Below are 20,640 nucleotides of genomic sequence, written 5' to 3'. Positions count from 1 at the left end.
GCCCCCACAAAACGGGAAATCCTGTGGTGCTTATTGTATCACAAACAAATTTAGGCCAAACGTCACAATAAAAGGAGGTTCTGGATCCAGAAATATCAGGGAACTTGGGAAGGACCAGAGAAGGTCCTTTGGAGCTGTGGCTAGAACTTTCACTCGTAAAATTCTCCGTGCACGAAGACTCCATGCAAAAAAATAGCTGTAAGTATTGCGGGTTGAGTGAGTATGATTGGGTGAGTGAGTGGGACGTGACTTTGTCACGATTCGAATGTGGACCTGCGCGCGCACTTCCAATCTGCCGCGAGGGACTTGGTTGGCAAACAGGGAAGCGAATCAGGAAAAACTCATTTTGCTCATAAAACCTGGATTCAAGGGTAGTCCAGGGGACCGATCGCGGGAAAGCTAAAAGAGAAGGTTACGTTCCTTTGAGTTCGGGAAATTTGGTAAACCTTTTAGCTACGGGCTTGGTAATAGTCCAGGACACAAGGCGGAGGACCGTTGCTGATTGAAAAGCCCCCAGCTCAGCTTGCTGAAAGGGTAAGTAAACCAGCTCAAAAAGCGGGACCTGGTGTGTGTGGAAACACCTTGGAGAGGAAATCGGCTCTTAGCAAAAGCTAAGAAAACACCTCTGAAAAGGTAAGCTGCCCTTGGAAAATGGGACAGAAAAAGAGTAAGTTTCAGAAAGAACCAAAAGAGAAACATGATTCAGAACAAGAGAGTAAGTCTGTCGAGATCCCACGGGAAAGCCCATTGGGATAGATGTTAGAACATTGGGAGGATTGTTCTAAGAGAAAAGGTAAGTCTAAGGAAAAAATTATTTATTTTTGCATAGAGGTTTGGGGGGGGAAGAGCTAAGGAATCATGTAGTTTGGCCCACTTCTGGCACATTTGAAAAATGGACCTGCAAGGCTTTATGTAACTATGTAGCTAATAAAGAACCGCAGGGCCATGAGGTAAAGGAATATGCAAAATTATGGGTAGGATCCAGCACAGGATTGTTTGCTATAAGATCTTAAAAGGGTATCTCAGCTCCAAGTGACACATGGGACCCCCCTGACTGTCTCCCATCTCCATACTTAATACCCACGCCGCCGCCTGAACCAGCTCAGGCATCCCCCTCAGTGCCTCTGGGACCTTTAATTCAGCCTGTACTGGCTCCAGGTCCCTCACAAGGAATCCCGGTTGCAGGATCGGACCAAAACCTTGCATACCTTACACTCCAGGACTCTAAAACAATACCTCCATTGCCTCCCCCACTTTTGCCCCTACCTCCTGAAACATCCTCTAATCAGACACCCCTTCTCACGACCCTGGTGGTCACACCAAAACCCCCGGCGCTGTCACCTCAAACTCTAGAGGCACCACACCCACAGGCTCTGGGACTACAAGTCCCACAAGCCCCTTCACAGAGTACATCCCCATTTCCCTCACAACCATCAGAAATACCACATCCCTTGGCACAACCCCTGATTTCTCCTCAGCCGCTTTTCCCTCCTCCACCAGCCCCGCAACCCATGGGTGTCCGGCGACCGACCCCTGTGGATTCCCCCCAGCTAGCAGAACCCGACGAAAGGCGAAGCAAGCAAATGAGGAGGGGAGCAAGAAGGAGGAAGAAAAGCTCCATTTCTTCCCTTTAAGGGTAGTGCCCACAGCCCCTGGGATTATTGGTTTTGTAAATGTTCCAATTAATACCGAAGACGTAAGGGCTTTCAAGAAAGAGATGGGCAGACTGTTGGACGATCCGTTTGGGGTGGCTGAAAAATTAGATGATTTTCTGGGAGGTAGCATTTATACTTTTGAGGACCTTATGTCCATTTTAAGATCACTGCTTAACCCCAAAGAATGGGACATGATCCAACAGGCGGGGATCCGAGACTGCGATCACTGCAGCCCCCAGGGTACTCTCAGGGACCTGAATCGGCCTAGCCAAAGTCCGGGATGGAGTTCTCAGACCGAGGAAGGTAGGGGAAATATGATAGACCTTAGGAATATCATGATTCAGGGCACACGGGAAGCGGTACCAAGGGGGCAGAACATCAGTAAAGTGTTTGGAGAATGTCAGAGAAAAGAAGAATCCCCGTCGGATTGGTTAGACCGACTCCAGAAAAGTTTACAGGTTTATTTCGGAACGGATCCCAATTCCCCTATCGGGGAAGTGTTGTTAAAAACACAATTTGTTGCTAAATCTTGGGAAGACATAAGGAGGAAATTGAAGAAAATGGAGGATTGGCAGGAGAAAACTTTACAGGAATTATTAAGGGAAGCCCAAAAGATATACATGAGGAGGGATGAGGAAAGTCAAAAGGTACAAGCTAAGGTACTGGTAGCGGCTGTGAAGGAGGTGCAGAACAAGAATGCTATCGAGATAAGGTAAGAACAACGCAGAGAAAAACCACGAATCCTTCAGAGAAGGATTCCAGATCAAAAAAGGAACCTCCTGAGTGTTTTTACTGTAAAAAGAAGGGACACGTGAAGAAAGATTGCAGAAAAAGGATAAAAGATGAAAAGGTTTTTCAAGAAGATTAGGAGGCTTTTCATTTTGGGGACCAAGACATCAAACGAGCCTTTGGGAAAGTTAAAAGTAGGTCCCCAGAAAAAAATAACATTTTTGGTAGACACAGGGGGAGAATGGAGCACTGTGCAGAAATTGGACAGGTTGTTGTAAATGCCAAGAAAAGATGTTAGTAATAGGTGCTAAAGGAGATCCGTTTAAGGTACCCCTAATAAAAAACGTAGAAATAGAATCTGAAAACAAGGTCTGTGTAGGAGATTTGCTTCCAGTAGAAGAAGCTGATTACAATCTGTTAGGAAGAGATATGATCATTGCACTGGGAATTAATTTGACTGTAAGAGATTCACAGTTGGTGGTAAATCTATACAAGCTTACCGCACAAGATGAGGAACAAATTGATAAAAAGGTTTGGTACTCTCAAGGGGAGGTGGGGAAATTGGATATCGAACCAATTTCCATTGAAATAGAAAGACCCGAGGAACCCAAAAGGGTTAGACAATACCCTATACCTTTGGAAGGGAGGAGGGGATTGAAATAGGTGATAGATGGCCTGATTAACAAAGGAACCTTGGAGCCTTGTATGTCAAGGCACAACACACCCATCCCGGCAGTAAAGAAAACAGATGGGACTTACCGGTTGGTACAGGACCTCCAGGCAGTGAATGAAAGAACAAAAACAAGGTTTCCTGTGGTGGCCAACCCCTATACCCTCCTAAATAGGGTCTCCCCTGAAGATGTGTGGTATTGTGTTATAGATTTAAAGGATGCTTTTTGGTCTTGTCTTCTGGCTGAGGAAAGTCGGGACTACTTTGCCTTTCAATGGGAAGACCCAGAAACGAATAGAAAACAACAACTTAGATGGACATCGTTGCCTCAGGGATTTGTGGACTTGCTTAATCTCTTTGGCCAGGCCTTGGAACATCTACTTAGTCAACTTCTACCAACAGAAGGAACAAAATTGCTACAGTATGTCGGTGATTTTCTAGTGGCTGGCCCCAGGGAGAATGAGGTAAGGGAATGTACTATCTCATTACTGAACTTTCTAGGGGAAAGGGGATTGAAGGTGTCAAAGGCAAAACTTCAAATCACGGAATCTGAGGTAAAGTACCTGGGACACTGGATATCAAAAGGAAAAAAGAAATCATATCCTGAGAGGGTGGCTGGGATCATTGCTCTGCCCTCTCCACGCACAAAAAGGGAAATTAGGCAATTACTAGGACTTCTAGGCTACTGTAGACAATGGATTGAAGGATACAGTGAAAAGGTAAAGTTTCTCTATGAAAGACTAAACACTGATAGGGTAAAGTGGACTGAACAAGATGAAGTGAAATTTGAGAAATTAAAGGAGGCATTAACCACTGCCCCGGTGTTAAGTCTGCCCGATGTGAAAAGACAGTTCCAATTGTTTATAGATGTCAGTAATCACACTGCCCATGGTATCCTAACCCAGGACTGGGCCGGGACCAAGAAGCCAGTAGGATATGTTTCTAAGCTTCTGGACCCAGTAAGCAGGGGATGGCCCACATGTCTGCAGGCTATCGTAGCGGTAGCCTTGCTTGTGGAAGGAGCCAAGAAGGTAACTTTTGGGGCTCCCCTGATTGTTTATTCATCACATAATGTGAGTAGCATTCTGCAACAAAAAGCAGACAAGTGGCTTACAGATGTCAGGCTCCTGAAATATGAAGCTATCCTGGTGCATTTCCATGGCTTGGAACTGAAAACAGCAACTGCTTAGAACCCAGCCCAATTTTTGTTTGGGGAAGCACTGGAAGGAAACTCACACAAATGCATCGAAATGGTAGAACTACAAACAAAGGTAAGGCCAGATCTGGGAGAAGAGGAATTAGAAGAAGGAGAAAAATGGTTTATAGATGGATCATCTAGAGTGATTGAGGGAAAAAGAAAATCAGGATATGCCATAATAGATGGCAGATCTGGAGGGGTGGTGGAATCAGGACCTCTCAATTCTATTTAGTCTGCTCAAGCACGCGAATTATATGCTTTGCTCAGAGCACTCAAAAGACTAAAAGGAAAAGTAGGCACAGTTTATACTGATTCAAGGTATTCATATGGGGTGGCCCATACTTCTGGAAAAATTTGGGAAGAAAGAGGTTTGATCAACACTCGAGGGCGAGGACTGATTCATGGGGAAATAATAAGACAGATTCTGGAGGGAATTAGAGAACCAGAAGCGATCTCAATCGTCCATGTCAAAGGACACCACGTGGGTATGCAATTCCAGGTCAGAGGAAACAACCTGGCTGACATGGAGGCAAAAAGAGTTTCCTTACTTACAGTAAGTATACCCAAGGTTGAGGAAGAAGGGATCCTAGAATATCCCCCACAACCGTCTGAAAAGGAGATTGAGGGATTCAAGAAAATAGGAGGTAAGCTAGAGGAAGGGAAATGGAAATTGCCCAATGGGAGGGAATTGGTATCCAAAGAATACACCAGAAAAATTCTAAAAAGACTGCACAAGCAAACACATTGGGGGGCACAAGCCCTAGCAGAACAATTTTTAAAGTTTTTCGGGTGTAAAGGGATTTATGAATTGGCAAAACTAGAGGTATATGGGTGTGTGATCTGCCAGAAAGTAAATCGAGCCAGATCCAGACAAACAGCTTTAGGAAGCCGTCCGGTTGCCTGTTGCCCGTTTGAAAGGATTCAGGTCAATTTCACTGATTTACCTAAGGTGGGGAGGTACAAATTTGTATTTGCAATAGTAGACAAATTGACCCACTGGGTGGAAGCCTTCCCCAAGGCAAGAGCCACAGCCCAAATAGTGTCAAAAACACTATTGGAAGAAATTATTCCTCGTTATGGGATAGTTGATAACATTGATTCTGATCAGGGGACACATTTCACTTCCAAAATTATCAAACAAAGGGCAGAAGCCTTAGGTATTTGGTGGCAGTTTCACACCCCATGGCACCCCCAAAGTTCAGGACAAATGGAGAGAATGAATCAGACTTTAAAAGCTCAACTTTCAAAATTGATGATAGAAACAAAAATGTCATGGGTAAATCGTCTTCCTCTAGCTCTCCTAAACATTAGAATCATGCCTCGCTCTGATACAGCATTGTCACTGTTTGAGATGCTTTATGGGATGCCATATAAGCACAGAATGCCTGTTGGGCATCCTCAGATAGAGGATACCCAAATCCAACCATATTTAATCACAATAAATAGGAATTTGCAGGATCTGTGAAAGAGGGGACTGATTTCCCAGAGTGCTCCTCTGGGATTTGCTATCCACAGGATAAAACCGGGAGATGAAGTCCTGGTGAGGGCCTGGAGGGAACTCCCTCTAGCACCTCATTGGGAAGGTCCTTTCACAGTCCTTCTCACCACAGATACAGCAATCAGGACTGCTGAAAAAGGCTGGACCCACGCATCAAGAGTAAAGAAGGTGGAACCTAAACAACACACTCCGGAGTGGAAAGTGTCCTCGTCTCCTGGAGACCTCAAGATCAGATTACAATGTCACCATAAATGAACAGAAGGGAGCAGAAAAGCTGCACTGAACCGGAGTGTGAATGTTTTCCCTTTGTTCATTTCAAGTGTGTTTACTGTAATTGGATCTGCGTAACTCATTGTAAAGGAGGGTACTGACCGGGGGGGGGGGGGGGGGGGGGGGATTGTGTACCAAGTGCTTGGAAAAAGAGCAAACAGAGACTAGCCGCTTTTTAGTAACTGCAAAACACGTGGGTTTGCTAGAGTTAGATTCTCTAGAGTGGTGGTCAATATACAAAAAAGGAATAGGTGGGAAATTAGATGCTGAAGCAGAGGTGCTTACCATTGAGTGCCGAAGGGCAATCCAGGTACTGTTCTATCACGATACTATCAGGCTGTCTCGGTGGAGTCTCGTCAAAAGGAGATTCGCAGCTTGGACTCACAGGTTCCCAGAGGCGCTTGCTGCTGAGAAGATGGAATGTCCCGCCGCGGACTGCTACCCCGTGGACGAAGGGAGAGGCAGAGGTATGTTCTGGTGGGCAATCCTAGTAGTCCTGAGCATGACCCTAAGCCAAGCAGAGGGATTCAATCCCAGGAACCTGCAAGGGCTGAACCGCAGGAACAATTGTGAGTCTTGTCTAAAGACTATACAAGACGGACAAAAAACCCTGGAGTATCAAGCACAATATGATTGCCAATTGGGGAAGAGAAAAGGATACTGTTACATCAACGGCACTCAATTCCAAATTTGCAAATTGGAAACGGGGGTGGTGTGTCACAACCCAGAGGCAGTTACTAACAGCGGGCAGTCAATGGTACATAAGATCTACAAGAGGGAAACAAAAATACCGACCATTCCTGTCTGTGATAAATGTAACCGGACTGTTCGGTTAGGTGGAAGAAGAAAATCCACCTTTTTGGGATACTATCAAATCAACAGGCTGTGTTATGATAAAAATAAATTGGACATGTGTACTAAGAGTGGGAAAATGTATTGGGTGGGGAAGAATTTGAAATATGAGGGAAAAACACTCTCCCATAGTGAACCCATAATATCTCCCCAAGAATGATGATGATAGAGCATGTTTGCAGTTTGATGAAACTTTCTGCTTTTCAAGGAATGAAGAAGGATTAGATCCGGAAGGCAAAATGCGAATGTTATCACAGGAACTGAGGTGACAGGAAGCAGAAGCAAAAAGGAAAAGAATTGAACAAGAGAGGTTAAAAACCTTGAGCCAGCACTATGAACAATTAGAAAAACAATACAAGGATTGGGGATTGCCTGCTCCAAATCAAAACCTATCTATAGATTTGATGCAGGAAATCACCACGGAATTTGGTCTAACTGTTGGATCTGTGGAGGGCTGAAATCTGCAGAAAAGTGGCCATGGAAAGGTAAGGGTTTAACCCCGGAGCAGCTTCTAAAATGGGATAATACTCGGATCTCGAAAACTATTCAGAGACCCAAAGGATGGATTCTGGAAAAAAGAATAATTGGAACAATTTGCATTAGCAGGGAAGGTAAAGAGTTCACAGAGGTAGTGGGCTACACCCCCTGCACGACCACTTTAACCATAAATTCAAATGATAACTCTAAGACCTGGCAGCCTAAACCCCCAGCTGGGTTTTGGAGTCAGAAAAAGGGAGACAATTGTGAATGGTTTGATTCAATTGGACTATGCTGGCATAAGAGCTCCGGAGCTAACCCCGACCAGTCCCTTCAAGGTCTGAGAGATTACTGGGGAGAACCTGATAAAGTAAGCCTGAAATATAAGGCCCCTGATGGCATTTACTGGATATGTGGAAAGAAAGCTTACAGCGAGTTACCTTGAAGGTGGAAGGGGTCTTGCACCCTGGGGATGATTAGGCCTTTCTTTTTCATTTTGCCTAGGACTAAAAGTAACCTTCTAGGGGCCCCTTTGTATGAGACTCTAGACAGACAAAAGAGAGATCTGAAGAAGGAACTACCTTTGGCAGGGGGAAGCCAGAGGTGGGGAGACGAGGAATGGCCTCCTGAAAGAATAATTGAGTATTATTGTCCAGCAACCTGGGCAAATGATGGGAGCTGAGGATATAGAACCCCCATATACCTCCTGAATAGGCTGATAAGATTGCAGGCAGTGGTAGAAATAGTCTCCAATCACACATCAGAGGCTTTGGAATTGCTGGCCAAACAACATTCCCAAATGAGGGCATTTGTTTACCAGAATCGATTAGCCCCCGATTACCTCCTAGCTGAAGAAGGGGGAGTTTGTGGGAAATTCAATGAATCAGAATGCTGCATCGAGATAGACGACTATGGAGAGACAATAAGGGGATTGGCAGCAGAAATAAAAAAGGTGGCCCATGTGCCCATTCAAAAATGGAATTCCATACTCCAAGCCTCTTGGTGGGATCAGCTGTTTGGGCAAGGGGCTTGGTGGAGAAAAATAATCTTTTTCATTTTGTGTTCAGTAGCTGGAGTCATTTTCCTACCATGCCTAATCCCCTGTCTCATCAGGCTAATTCACTCAGCTCTGCAAGGAATGCAGATTGCAGCCTTGCCCATTGATCCTGAATTAGCTGGAGGAAAGGCCGGACAATTCTCAGCAGCATCAAAGCTGATGGCGTTGGAGGAAAACAGCAAAGCTGCTGAGGCTTTGAAGAAATTTGAAAACAAGATCAAAAAGGAAAACACATCCCATCCAAAATACTGTGAAGTATCATTGGAGGATTAGGATGAGTTTGAAAAAGCGGAAGAAGACTGAAGAAAAGAAGAAAAAAAAAGAGAGAAAATAACAGAAGAAAAGTGTTAAAAACATTTCAAAAGGGAAAAAGGGAAAAGGTTTTCTTGGTGAAGGGTAGTTTTAAACAGGCTTTAAAACTGTAACAATAAAATAAACATGAATTTAATGGGTAAACAAAAAGGTGGGGGACTGTAATAGATGTACTGTATTAAATTTGCATTAAAAATTGTGTGTGTAAAACGATACAGTGGGATGTAAAAAACCCAGACTCCTGGAAACAATCCGAGGGCGTCTCCTTACATTCCACAATCTTTCTTAGTCCAAAGGTGTTACTTCGACATCTGCAGGAGAGCTAACTGGGAAACGGCCCATTAACCACGGGCTGACCACATCTTCACAGTTAATCAGAAGATCCGATATCGATCTGGGCAGAGATCAGCAGGAACCTTCCAACAGAAGATTCAGAGACTTTTCATTCAGACTTCTTTTCAATTCCTCAGGAAGCTCTTTCAAACATCCCTTGCGGGACGCAAGACATTTCAATGATTGTATTATTTGCATGATGTCGTGTTCTTTGGGCGAATCCGCATTCTTTGTTACCGTCTTATTTTTGCCTCAGGGTAGAAAAATGGCATAAAACACCTACCCTGAGACCCCGAATTTGTGGGCAGCACTCTGGAGAAGCACCCTTTGCTGCTCCCGGATTGTCCACCCAGCATTCTATTGATGTTGTCCGAGTTTATCGTGGCATTTTCCGGAACTGATTTTCAAATTTATTAAATCTTTGATTTTTGGAATTGCCTCTGATCATTTATAACACCTACCATTAAATTTTTTATATACTTTCATCAAATATCCATATATGATGTGGAGTTCTGACTGTGTTCTGTCAATATATAGGATTTTCAGACTAGAAAACCACAGACCACAGCCATATTTCTAAATAAATAAAACGTGGCTGCATTGTTGTACAGCCACTCCTGTTTGACCTAAGTCACATTCCTAATAAAAATATGTAACAGCTCAAAATATTTTCCATTACTCATCAAATATTAAAAACATTATAATGAATTATTAAATTTATAATAATTAATGTTGTTCAGATTTCCTGCAAAAAATATAAATGTGTATTTTGTAGGCTGTAGGCTGGAAATTGTTCTCTAAAATGCCTGTTTGGTTTATTTTCACTGGTATGTTGTTGAAGAAAAAGAAAGGCAAATCTTCACTACCACACTATAGGAGGAAAAGAAATAAAATGTGCATTCCTGCCATAGACCCTCTGAATGCAGGAGGTTCCCATACTCTGCCGCTTTGAGTGGGAGGTTGGATTAAGTTGGAATTCCTACCTGAGTCACACACTTCAACCCTCTGATCCGCTGGTAACAGCTGTAGTGTTTCCCTCAGGCTCTGCTTAACTCTTTGCTTCCATTTAGAAATCTTTAATTCCACAGGCAATGTGGCTGCATTTTGGCACAAGTGGCCACTGAAAGTTAAACTCTTAAAAGCCCTGACCAAAGAAGCAGGAGGGGAGAGCTGCCACTCAGATTTTGGTTGTGTTGCAGATTAAGCTGTCCTTTTCACAATGGAGAGGTGAAGTTGACTGCAAAAAACAAAACTTTTTTTTTTTGTCTTGTCTAAGGAGTTTGCCTTTGCTTTGATTTAGCAATTACATCTTCATGATTCAGTCCCTTAAAAATCAGCTGCTCCTCTGAAGGCAGGAAGTGTTTGATACCTCCATCACCTGAGACTCCTTCCTTTAACTGCTGCCTGAAGCCTCCTTTGACAACTGTCTGTGCTGAACTGTACTCCAAAGCACAGAGAAACTGGCATCCAAATTCACAGTCCAAAGCCTGGTTCAGGGTTGAAATATTTACATCTGGCAGTTCTTGCCATTCTGTGCGTCAGGAGCTTTCTATCATGATTTCTAGTGCAGTTGAGATGCTGCATTAAACACATGTATGATGAGGCAAAGGATTACTTACCTGGACACTCCTTATGAGTCTTCTGTGCATCTGCTGTGAGTCCACATGAGTGCCAGGGTTGGACAGACAAGAAGGGTGAGGCAGGAAATTGGGAATAAGCAGACCTAGACTTCCAGTAGAGCTGAACTTGACTGCACTGGCTGCAGTCTATTACTGTATCTTGTTAGGCCTGCAAATATATCAATGGAAAGTTGCTGTACTTTTCAGCCACAACTGACTTACTATTAAAAATCTGCACTGCTGTGGGGTAAAATGTGTACAGTGGGGATCTAAGCATACAGATCTTCTGAGTACAGTGATGAGGATTGTACCTCAGACCACAGCAGCCTGTGGTCTGAGGTTTATGACATGTCTTTATGGTATGGCTTGGCTACTAGAGATTCTCCACCAGAATCTGTGCCTCCAGCAGTATTTCCAATTATGACAGGCACTTCATCTTCAGACTAAGTAACAAGTGTTTCCAGTTACATGTGCCAGAAGATACTATATGTGCACTTCTGTCATCACTGAATTGTATGGTTTATATGAATTGATACTGCTCTCTCCCATTTTGTCCTGACAGAATACAGAGGGAAATACCATTTTCTGCCTCTCCTTTTGTGTGCATATGTGCTGTGCTGATTCAGTTGAAACTTCTATGGAGGTAAAAACACTGGATACCTCTTAGCACAATGTTTGAATAATTATCCTGATACAATCTGTGGCTATCTAAAATTTTCCATGTTCACCAGATGACTTGCTGATTGCTATAATGAAATATTCCACCCAAAGTTCTGCTTTAGAGAAGTAGGAGAAATTTTTGTGTATGCAGGATAAACAAAACATTTAAAAATAAATCATAGAAAATCAGCTTGCTGCCTTTGTGAACAGAAATGTATTAAGAGAAAGGTAAAAAGTCCATCTCCAATGCAACACAGGCTTTGTGCTGGTACTTTTCAAAATCCAGAGGGTTTCTACGTGTGGGTGGCAGCACAGCTCCAATGGTGTTATGAAAACAGAGCAGTTAAAAGACACTGAAGACTGTGGTGTGTCCTGGGTTGAAGTATATTCTATCACCATCTTCATGAACTGTTGAAACCAGGTGAGGCAGTGCTCCCTGCCTCCTCCACTCTGGCTTATCTTCTGTTAATGAGCCCATCAGCACCTTTGCTGCACAGCTCACAGATAACCCCCTCCTGGACTACCTCCTGTTAATGGGCCCATCAGGCCTTATCACATGACTCACCATCCCACTGTGAGATGCTCTGCCCAGAAGGAAAAACCAAGTATTCCAGCCTGGATATAAGCTGAGACTCTGAACACCAGAGGAGGCTTACCCACTGGATTCCCAGAGGACCCGAGCTACCAAACCTTTCTACAGGATCACTGCTTCAAGAAGACCACCTCATCTAGACTGCTTCCATCACTACGCTCAAGTTGTATTCTGACTCTGTCAGTAGTCTTTTGTATTACTGCATCTATTCTAGTTTACTTTCTTTTCTTTTTTTTTTCTATTAAATTGTATCTCTAACTTAGAGCCTCTCATTTGTTTTGCCTTCAAACTACTACATGGTGAAAGTACTGAATTTTATCCTCACCTCTAGCCAGTCTCAGAGGAGTCAGAAGCTCAAAATTTTCCCTTTGTGGGCTAGCTCCTTGTCATACAACAGCTAGAGGAAATCTCTGCCAAGCATCTTTGCAGATTTCTGCTTTTATGAAAAAGAGATCTGGCATTTTAAGAGCCAGAAAGCTGTTAAGGTGTCTTTCACAAAGATCTCTCCATATCTCTGAGATTCTGTGAATGTAATAGTTCTATTTGGTCAGGAATTTTCAGGTAAATCTGAAAATTCACCTGAATTTAGTCACACACATGATAGAACTAAATAAAAACAGTTAAAAATGAGGTCATAGTTTGAAGTTCTCATTCTGATTTATTCAGTGAAAACTGAACCCTTGGGAAAAAAACTTCAGAATTTTCCCAACACTATTTTAATGTTTAGGTTATAAGGCAATATACTCTACTTCTTATATGCTTATGCACAGTATTGGTTACAACACATAATGTAGTAATTTATCCTTAACAGTGTATCTTATGTGGAAAGTCTTGCAATGAACCTGTCCATTTTTCTCATAAAATAAAAAAAAAAGTTCATGCTTTGACAAAGATTAAATCATCCTTCAATGGTTATCTTTGTGCAGTATTTGTGAATATGAATAGGTCATTGTCTTCAAAGTTAGTGTTCATGCATGAAAAATTCAACATATGCATGAGCTTATATAGGAACTTGAGGTTAACACAGTGATAGGAATATATTGTGCTTGTATTGCAACAGTGTCTCCTGGATAGAATTTGAGAACGTTTCTGCTGCTATGAGGAGCATTCATTCCCTGCCTCTTATCCTATAATAGTTGTGTGCTTATGTAGAAGACAACCTGTAATATAGTCAGTCTTTAAATTTTCATGAAAATCAAAATAACTTACACAGAAGTGATATGTACTACAATATAAAAATGCTATAAGTCATTAAATGTTAACTCCCTTATTTCAAAAATCCCCTACTGCACACTTGAGGTGGTAGCTACATACTCTCTTTTTCATGCAAAACTTCCATTTTGTTCAATCAAGTCAGTCCTTTATATGATTAGAAGGCGATGACTAAATGCAGTTGAATTTTGCTTAATAACTACATTTAATGCAAAATTCCTAAGTTTGTCCATACCTGATGTTTTCTAAGTGCTTGAGATTACATTTTTGGATTCTATGCACCCACAAAGTGAGATAGCAAAACCAGAGGCATTGAAAAGCAAAAGCTGAAAATCACTTATTAGATTAGTCTAAACTTGGACTTTTTGCTTGTAAGAATCATTCTATAAGGAAACACCACATAGTGGAAGCAGATTGTGCACAGACATGGCAGATTCTGCACAGTCATGGCAGATAATTTCATTAGTATAAGAAATAATTCCAATATTACAGGCAATTTGGATGGGTGCTATGGTATATTGATCTTTAAAAAGGGGTTGCTGTTCTTCATATCTGACAGAGTTCGAGGTCTTCCAAAGCAGTTTCTAGACCATTGTTACAACTAAATGTAAATGAGACGTGATCTTCTTCAGCTCTAACTAGCTGACTACCCTTAACTGTAATAATCCCTTTCCATCAGCATTTTGTAATGCTTTGGAATATAACTTTGTGGAGACCCAGTGCCACCTCTCCTCCAAACACTTTAACCTTCCATTGACTTCAGCGGGAAATTAAGGCCAAAACTTTGCTAAAAACGAAAGTTGTAAACATCACTTTTCACATTTTTTCTGCTCATACAATTCTACAGGACACATTAAGACACAGAAGACTGTGGTTCTGAAAGCAAAAAGAAAACTAAGTGTTTGAAGGCAAATACTGCCTGCCTGGCTCTTTCAAACCACTACGTCAAATTCTGGTTTTGGTGTAATCGTTATTACAGGATTGCTTTCAATTTATGTGGGAGTATTGGAGACCGGAATTTGTTCCACTGAGATTACTTTGTAGGCTGATGTAGCAACACACCAGATTAGTACAGATAGAAAAATTTGGTTCACAAGGGAAAATCCCTCAGGATTTATAGTCTGACTGAGAAAAGTAAGAGTGCATAGAATGCCTGATTACACTACAAAAAGGATGTTAAAAGTCTTATAATTTCTGGGGGTTTTTTGTTTATATATATATACGAGGCAATAAAAATCCTATGTTAAATAGAAAGTGAAGTGAATGTTACTAAAAAAATTACTTTGTCCTAAAGAAACATCCCACTTGTCCCAATACATTTATGACAATGGTGAGGGTGTAACAAATCATTGTTTACGCTGTCTCTCAGGTCCCAGAGTAAAACGCATTACAGGGAAAGCTTAATGATGGAATGTAAGTTACAACAGAATTTTTCAGCTGTTCAAAAAAGATGTGTCATGGTTCATATTTCATAACTGCAGTAAAATTTACTGGTGGCTATACTCCTCTGAGCACAATCCTGGAAAGTTTTAAGAGTCCTGAATTTCTGCTTTTTCTTGAGATCATTGGGAGTCTAGAGTTAGCTGAACATTTTGCAATCAAAATAAGAGGAGAAAAGTAGGTGTTTCCTCACTTCTCAAGACCAGGACCAATGGCCAGTAACATCAAACTGATCCTACCATTATTAAGGCCAAGACACATTTGTATGAAACATAGTGCCAGTGAAACTTGCTCAGCATCAGATGATTTGCATCTGTTTTTCTAACATTAACTTTTGAGGTCTCTTGGATAAACAGCAAGACAGAGTATGAAAGAAGCTTGTTTTCTGCATCCCATTGGAAAAGAATGAAAAAGAATCATCTATATGAACTGCTGTCAAAATGGCAAAAAGTTTCTAAAAGTACTTTATTTGCAATATATTTATGCAATCTCGGGGGGGGGGGGGGGGAAGCATTATCTTAACCTTTACATCAGTTCTTATTTTAAAGCCAAAAAAGATTGTCTGCTTTGGGAGGATAATAAATGTGACAATTTTCATCTGTCTAATAGATGTAAATTTTCTCTTTTCTTTTAGTGCTCTGAAGGAACAACATCACAACTGGACACATTTTCTGAGGACTGTAAATTCTTTACTGAGGACTCTTGTTATTTCTTTACTTCAACTGGAATATTCCACTCTACTGACACTTACAAGCTTCTTTCCACTTGCCACTCAGCCAGTCTCACCTCATGGCCAATAGGGTTCCTCATTCAAGAGCTTTGTCTCAAGTAATCTCCTTACTCAAACACTGAATGGCACCATAGAAATGGCCCGATGCAAATGGCCCATTTCTTTATTCAATGGTCAAGCCCCTTCTCTCTCACATTCCAGATTATGAACATCATCTTGATTTCATACATGGTGAAAAGAAACAAGTGCTTCCACAAATTTCAGCCTGATGTTTTCCTAAGAAACTTGATTTTTTTTTGAGAGTCAAACTCCCTTTGAATAACGTTTTAATGGATCATTAAGAAAAAAGAGTCTAAAATCTTATTCTGTTGCTCTGATAAATTCAGTATCTCTCAGAGAAAATTGAAAATCATTGCATAATGTCTCAAAGATATGAGAATATTATTATCTTACAATTAAAAAAAAAATTTAACAGAGAAGACAAATGTTTACCTGAAGTCTGAGCCTACTTTCACAAAATTTAGATTCCTTAGTAATCCATTTTGTCTGCAAAGTTACTAATGTGAAATAAAAAATAACTGCTGTCACAAAAGCTCTGCTAACAACTTTACCATTAATACTATTATTTCCTTACAAAATAATTTGTTAACAGTGTCATAAAGGTTTCTGCCCCCTGTGTCTATTCAAAGTCTTAGACATGAACAGAAGAGCAACACCAAACAGAAACTCAATCACTCTCTTGCAATCCAAACACCATATGTCTGAAAACGGCTGTACCTTGAAGTGAAGAAAGTCAGTATATGTAACATATTTATAACCAGAGTAACCTGCTTTTGCAGAGATGTAATGAGGAACTAGTCAAATAAAAACTCATAGCATGGAAACAGCATAAATTCAAAGGAAAACAATCAGGTAACCAGATATCTGTACACCAATAGATATCCATACAGAATTAGTTATTATGGTTTGCTCATTTAATGATTCCCAAACCCTTCTTTATTTTGTAGCTTCTAACAACCTTTTCAAAAATCTCTTGGGACCTTTAAATAAGTAATTTCTTTCTGGGAAAAATGAAGAAAAATGGTACATGGTACAAATACTACAATCAAGAGAAATATTACTCATATAAACTGACTGTGATGTTCTTTCACCATTTTATACAGCTTATATTTGTCTTTGAGAAAAAATCCTCTTTAATGAACATTATTCCAGCCTGATGCAATGTGATTCCAAAAAAACAACAAACAAATAAAAGCAATGAAAGAAAAAGATACTAGTTGAATTTACATATTTAATAATCTACCTTCATCTGTTCTTTAAAAAATATAGGGGTTAACCCCTATTGTGTCATAATCATTATGGTATTTTAGTCACCTTGACCCATGTATTTAATTTAGATATGTCTTGTCAGCATTAGACCTTCCATACTAAAATACCATTTCATAGTTATCAACAGCCAAGAGCAGGAACAAACTGTCAAAAAATTATTGCTGGCTACTAACATTTCAATCCATTGATGGAGACAAACGAAATGTTAAATGTCATAATGCCTGTTAAAATAGAGTCTAGCTGCAGCCTGCTCCCCACTAAAGATCTTCCCAGTCCATATTGGTAAAGATATACAGATAATAGAAATTACTTGAAAGAAAATTGTAATGCCAGCATATTTGAGAAGAATCCACTGTCTGAGAGAGCAATCCTCTTTATTTTTTTTTTCCATCCCTCCTCATCAAATAGGTGGAGTAACCTCAAATAATTCCCTTATGAACTATAAGCTTAAGTGGAAGCATAATATGTGCACTCCCTGCACAATATGACCCCCCTTCAACTTCAAGATTTCATGGGCCCTAAAATAAGATGTCATTCAACCTCCCCAGGCTCATTGCCTAGGTCTCTTTAGATCAGAGGCTGCTTGTCCTATTGACTGGCACCAAGGGACGTGTGACAGTTTTCCTAATAGACTCAACTGTCTACCAGGGTCTGAGCTGAGGCCACTAAACTAATTTATTTTATGTTGGAGTTCAGGTTTAAGTCATTTTTAAACAACATTAATATATTTCACATATTTTTCTCTCCGAGAGAAGAAAAAAAACAAACAACCCATGAGAGGCTAAAGGCTAAAACAGAATAGTTTCTATAAGGATATACAGTAATCTTAAATATGATAAATGTATGATCTGCCTATGACTTGCTGTCAGTTATAGAATTTATCCCATATCAGATGAAACAAGTTTAACAAACCACTTAAGTGTTATAAGGTATGCTTTCTAACAACATGAATTATTTATCTATCTGCAGTCAAATGTATGTTTTCTATCACTCTGAATATTAAATACAAAAACTATGTTTAAATAATGTGAAGGGTCTGATTTACAGCAACAAAAGCCAATAAATTCAAAGTTTATGCTGGCACTCTATCCTTAACTCACACAAATTGTTTCAAACAGGTATAATGGCATGAATTACGCCCTTCTTACATTTTTGTTTCTACTACCACATTTGAATTTTCTGAGTTCTGTTAGTACAAGTCTCTCCATGAATGTCTTTAAATAGAGTTCTAAAATTTAATTAATTAGCTTTGTTTCTATTTTTTAAGGCAAAAATAAGCCTTATAGAAAATTTTAAAAGGCACTTTTTTTTTTTTTTTTTTTTTTTTTTTTTTTTTTTTTTTTTTTTTTTTTTTTTTTTTGTCTGAGGATGGAATCGTTCCTTTGGAACTGTTTCTGTTTGTCTAATACACAATCTGAGTACCAAAATATGTATTAATTACTATTAAATACTATGTATTAATTACCTTTGTATTATTTGCAGAAGAGATTGTTTTGGTCCCCTCAGAGCTTTTCTGATCTCTTGGGTTATCATAGATATAGACAGATATTTAGTATGCTCACTAAATAATAACTGTTATTATCTGTAAAAATTTGTAGAGTCTTGGCAATGTAGACAATTGCAAAGTGAATATCTGCAGTGTTTGTTTCAAATAATGTGTTGGGGTTTAGCTGCTTTGCTGTTTCTATATTTTTATATGTGATCACATAACTGTGAATTGGATGTTATGAACCCAAGGTAAATCCTACCCAAATGGAATCCACCTGAGAATTGTATGTATGGCTCCCAGCCAGTGTGAATTGGCTTAGGATCAATTAGGTTACACTCTTCTGCCATCTGGATGTGAAGGAAAATTTATTTCTGAGACTGTATCAGCACCACAGTCATCTATTAGCCAGGTCATTATCATTGCAATATGATGGATTAAAAATTAGCCAACACGGTAGTAGTGAAGGAGATAGTTTCATTGGGTTTCTGGTAAATTGTACTTGTTGAACATTTTGTTTAAAGCAGATGCTACTTCTCCTACTTTCCCCTTCTTTCCAAAAGACGCCATCCACCTTCCTGTTGTGCTGAGCAAAAGGTGATTAGCTCTGTGGTTTCTGCCTAGGTCTCTGTGAAATTCATAAAAAGACTCCTGGGAAAGAAGCTGGCACAGTATCCCATGTGACTGCTGAAAAAGAGGAGGCACAGGTCAAGAAGCAGTAGGCATAGGAATAGGCAATAGCAATGAACCTATTGCCAGCATATACTACTGAGTATTGTGTGGGTGACTGCTCCTGCATGGCATCATCGTTTCACCCCAGCTGACAGCTAAGTCCCACAGAGTTGCTTTCTCACTCCCCCACCAGCAGTATCCAGGAGAGAATGACAAGAGTAAAAGGTAAAAAATTTTTGGATTGAGATAAAGGCAGTTTAATAGGTAAAGAGAAAGCTGCACACACAAGCCAAACAACACAAGGAATTAATTCATTGCTTTCCATGGGCAGGCAGGTGCTCACCATCTCCAGGAGAGTAGGGCCCCATCACAAGTAATGGTGACTAGGGAAGACAAATGCCATTCCTCTATACATCCTCCCTCCCTCTTTCTTCCCCCTACTTTACATCCTGAGCATGATGCCATGTGGTCTGGAATAACCCTTTGGTCAGTTGGGGATCGCCATCTTGGCTATGTCTCCTCTCAGCCTCCCAAGCACCCCCACCTTCCTCCTCAGTGTGGCAACATGAAAAACAGAAAAGGCCTTGGCTGTATGTAAGCTGTGCTCAGAAATAACAAAAACATCTCTGTATTGCCAACTCTATGTTCAGTACAAACCCAAAACAGCCCTATATCAGACATTGTGTATAAAAGGTTTTGCAGAAACAGCACATGCCCTCTAAAGTCTCAAATAAATGGTATGTGTAGTACGCACAATTACCTCAGATAAAAGGACTTTATGATGCAAGTAACTGGTCTGGACAAGAAAGGACAAAATTTCAGTACTTCCCACAATACTGCACTTCATTAATAGTCAACTTCTACTTCAACCCCAAGAAATCAGAAACAAACAAAAACTCTAAGAGCACATGGTTACAGAGAGATGTGATGGCTCATCCAATGCAGCAGGAGAAACCCACTGATGTACATTGGATGAAAAATTGGCAAGATGATTGGCAAGGCCATATAGTGATTGATAAACAAAGGTGACTGTGTGCAGACACTGAAAGACTTTATGGATGCTCTAAAGAACAGAGAAGATGAAGATTATAATCCACATTGTAGGAGAGAACCGGTAGAAGATGGAATAGAGGAAACTACCAGCATACTCAAGAACCTGTCAATACTACTGAAAAACAGAATGTGGAGGGCCAACCCTGAGTAAGAAGGATGGCCTAGTAAGCAACATAACCACAGGGAAAAATTGGAAGAAGGACCTGATTGAACAAGAAGAAAAACAGGGACATGTTACCTGCACTGGTGATCAAAACAGAAATGAGCAAAAGGTGTTAATAAGAACCAGATTGAGAAATAGCAAGTTTCTAATGTGTAAAACAACACATATTTTTCAGGAAAGGAGAGGAAGTATCAGAGAAAAGAATGGTCAGGGAAAAGGCCTGAACATGCCAGAATGAAGGAAATAAAGAATGGTGTGACCTTTCTCTTGTGGTCTAATGTCCCCTGTCATCACAAATACACAGACATACACACACTTACTTTTGAGGGATTTTAAAAATAAAAAGACACTACTGAGGTTCCACTGCTCAGACAGAAAGGCATTGAAGAGCAAAAGAGGTATCAAAGGCAAGTATGGGACAACTGACAAGGTTCTAAATAAAATTTTGCAATAAATATAATAAAAATCTTGTAATAAATAGAAACACACAGCTGACATTTTTTAGGCATACAAAGTAAAAGAGTATGAAAGAGTGTGTGTTGGGCCTCCTGGAGGTCAGTAGAGCTGCAACTCATACTTTATATTGTCTAGACATGGGCACAAGATTAAAGAAAAGTCCTCTGACTTCATTAA

At 40.4% G+C, this 20,640-nt stretch overlaps 1 long non-coding RNA gene across 1 annotated transcript in view; it reads left to right on the top strand.

Moving 5' to 3' along the window:
* LOC136288072 (uncharacterized) overlaps nucleotides 1–16,506 on the top strand; it is a 63,862-nt gene extending 47,356 nt beyond the window's left edge. Inside the window, exon 3 of the long non-coding RNA XR_010720479.1 lies at nucleotides 15,209–16,506. This is a non-coding gene — a long non-coding RNA (uncharacterized lncRNA). The remainder of the gene's footprint in view (nucleotides 1–15,208) is intronic.
* The last annotated feature ends 4,134 nt before the right edge of the window (nucleotides 16,507–20,640 follow it).

The sequence above is a fragment of the Chamaea fasciata genome, unplaced genomic scaffold, assembly GCF_029207755.1.
Source record: "Chamaea fasciata isolate MVZ Bird 193981 ecotype frontalis unplaced genomic scaffold, bChaFas1.0.hap1 SCAF_4, whole genome shotgun sequence".
In the NCBI taxonomy this organism is placed as follows: Eukaryota; Metazoa; Chordata; class Aves; order Passeriformes; family Sylviidae; genus Chamaea; species Chamaea fasciata.
The sequence above is the reverse complement of the archived record's forward strand: the minus strand, read 5'-3'. Positions and strand labels throughout refer to the sequence as shown.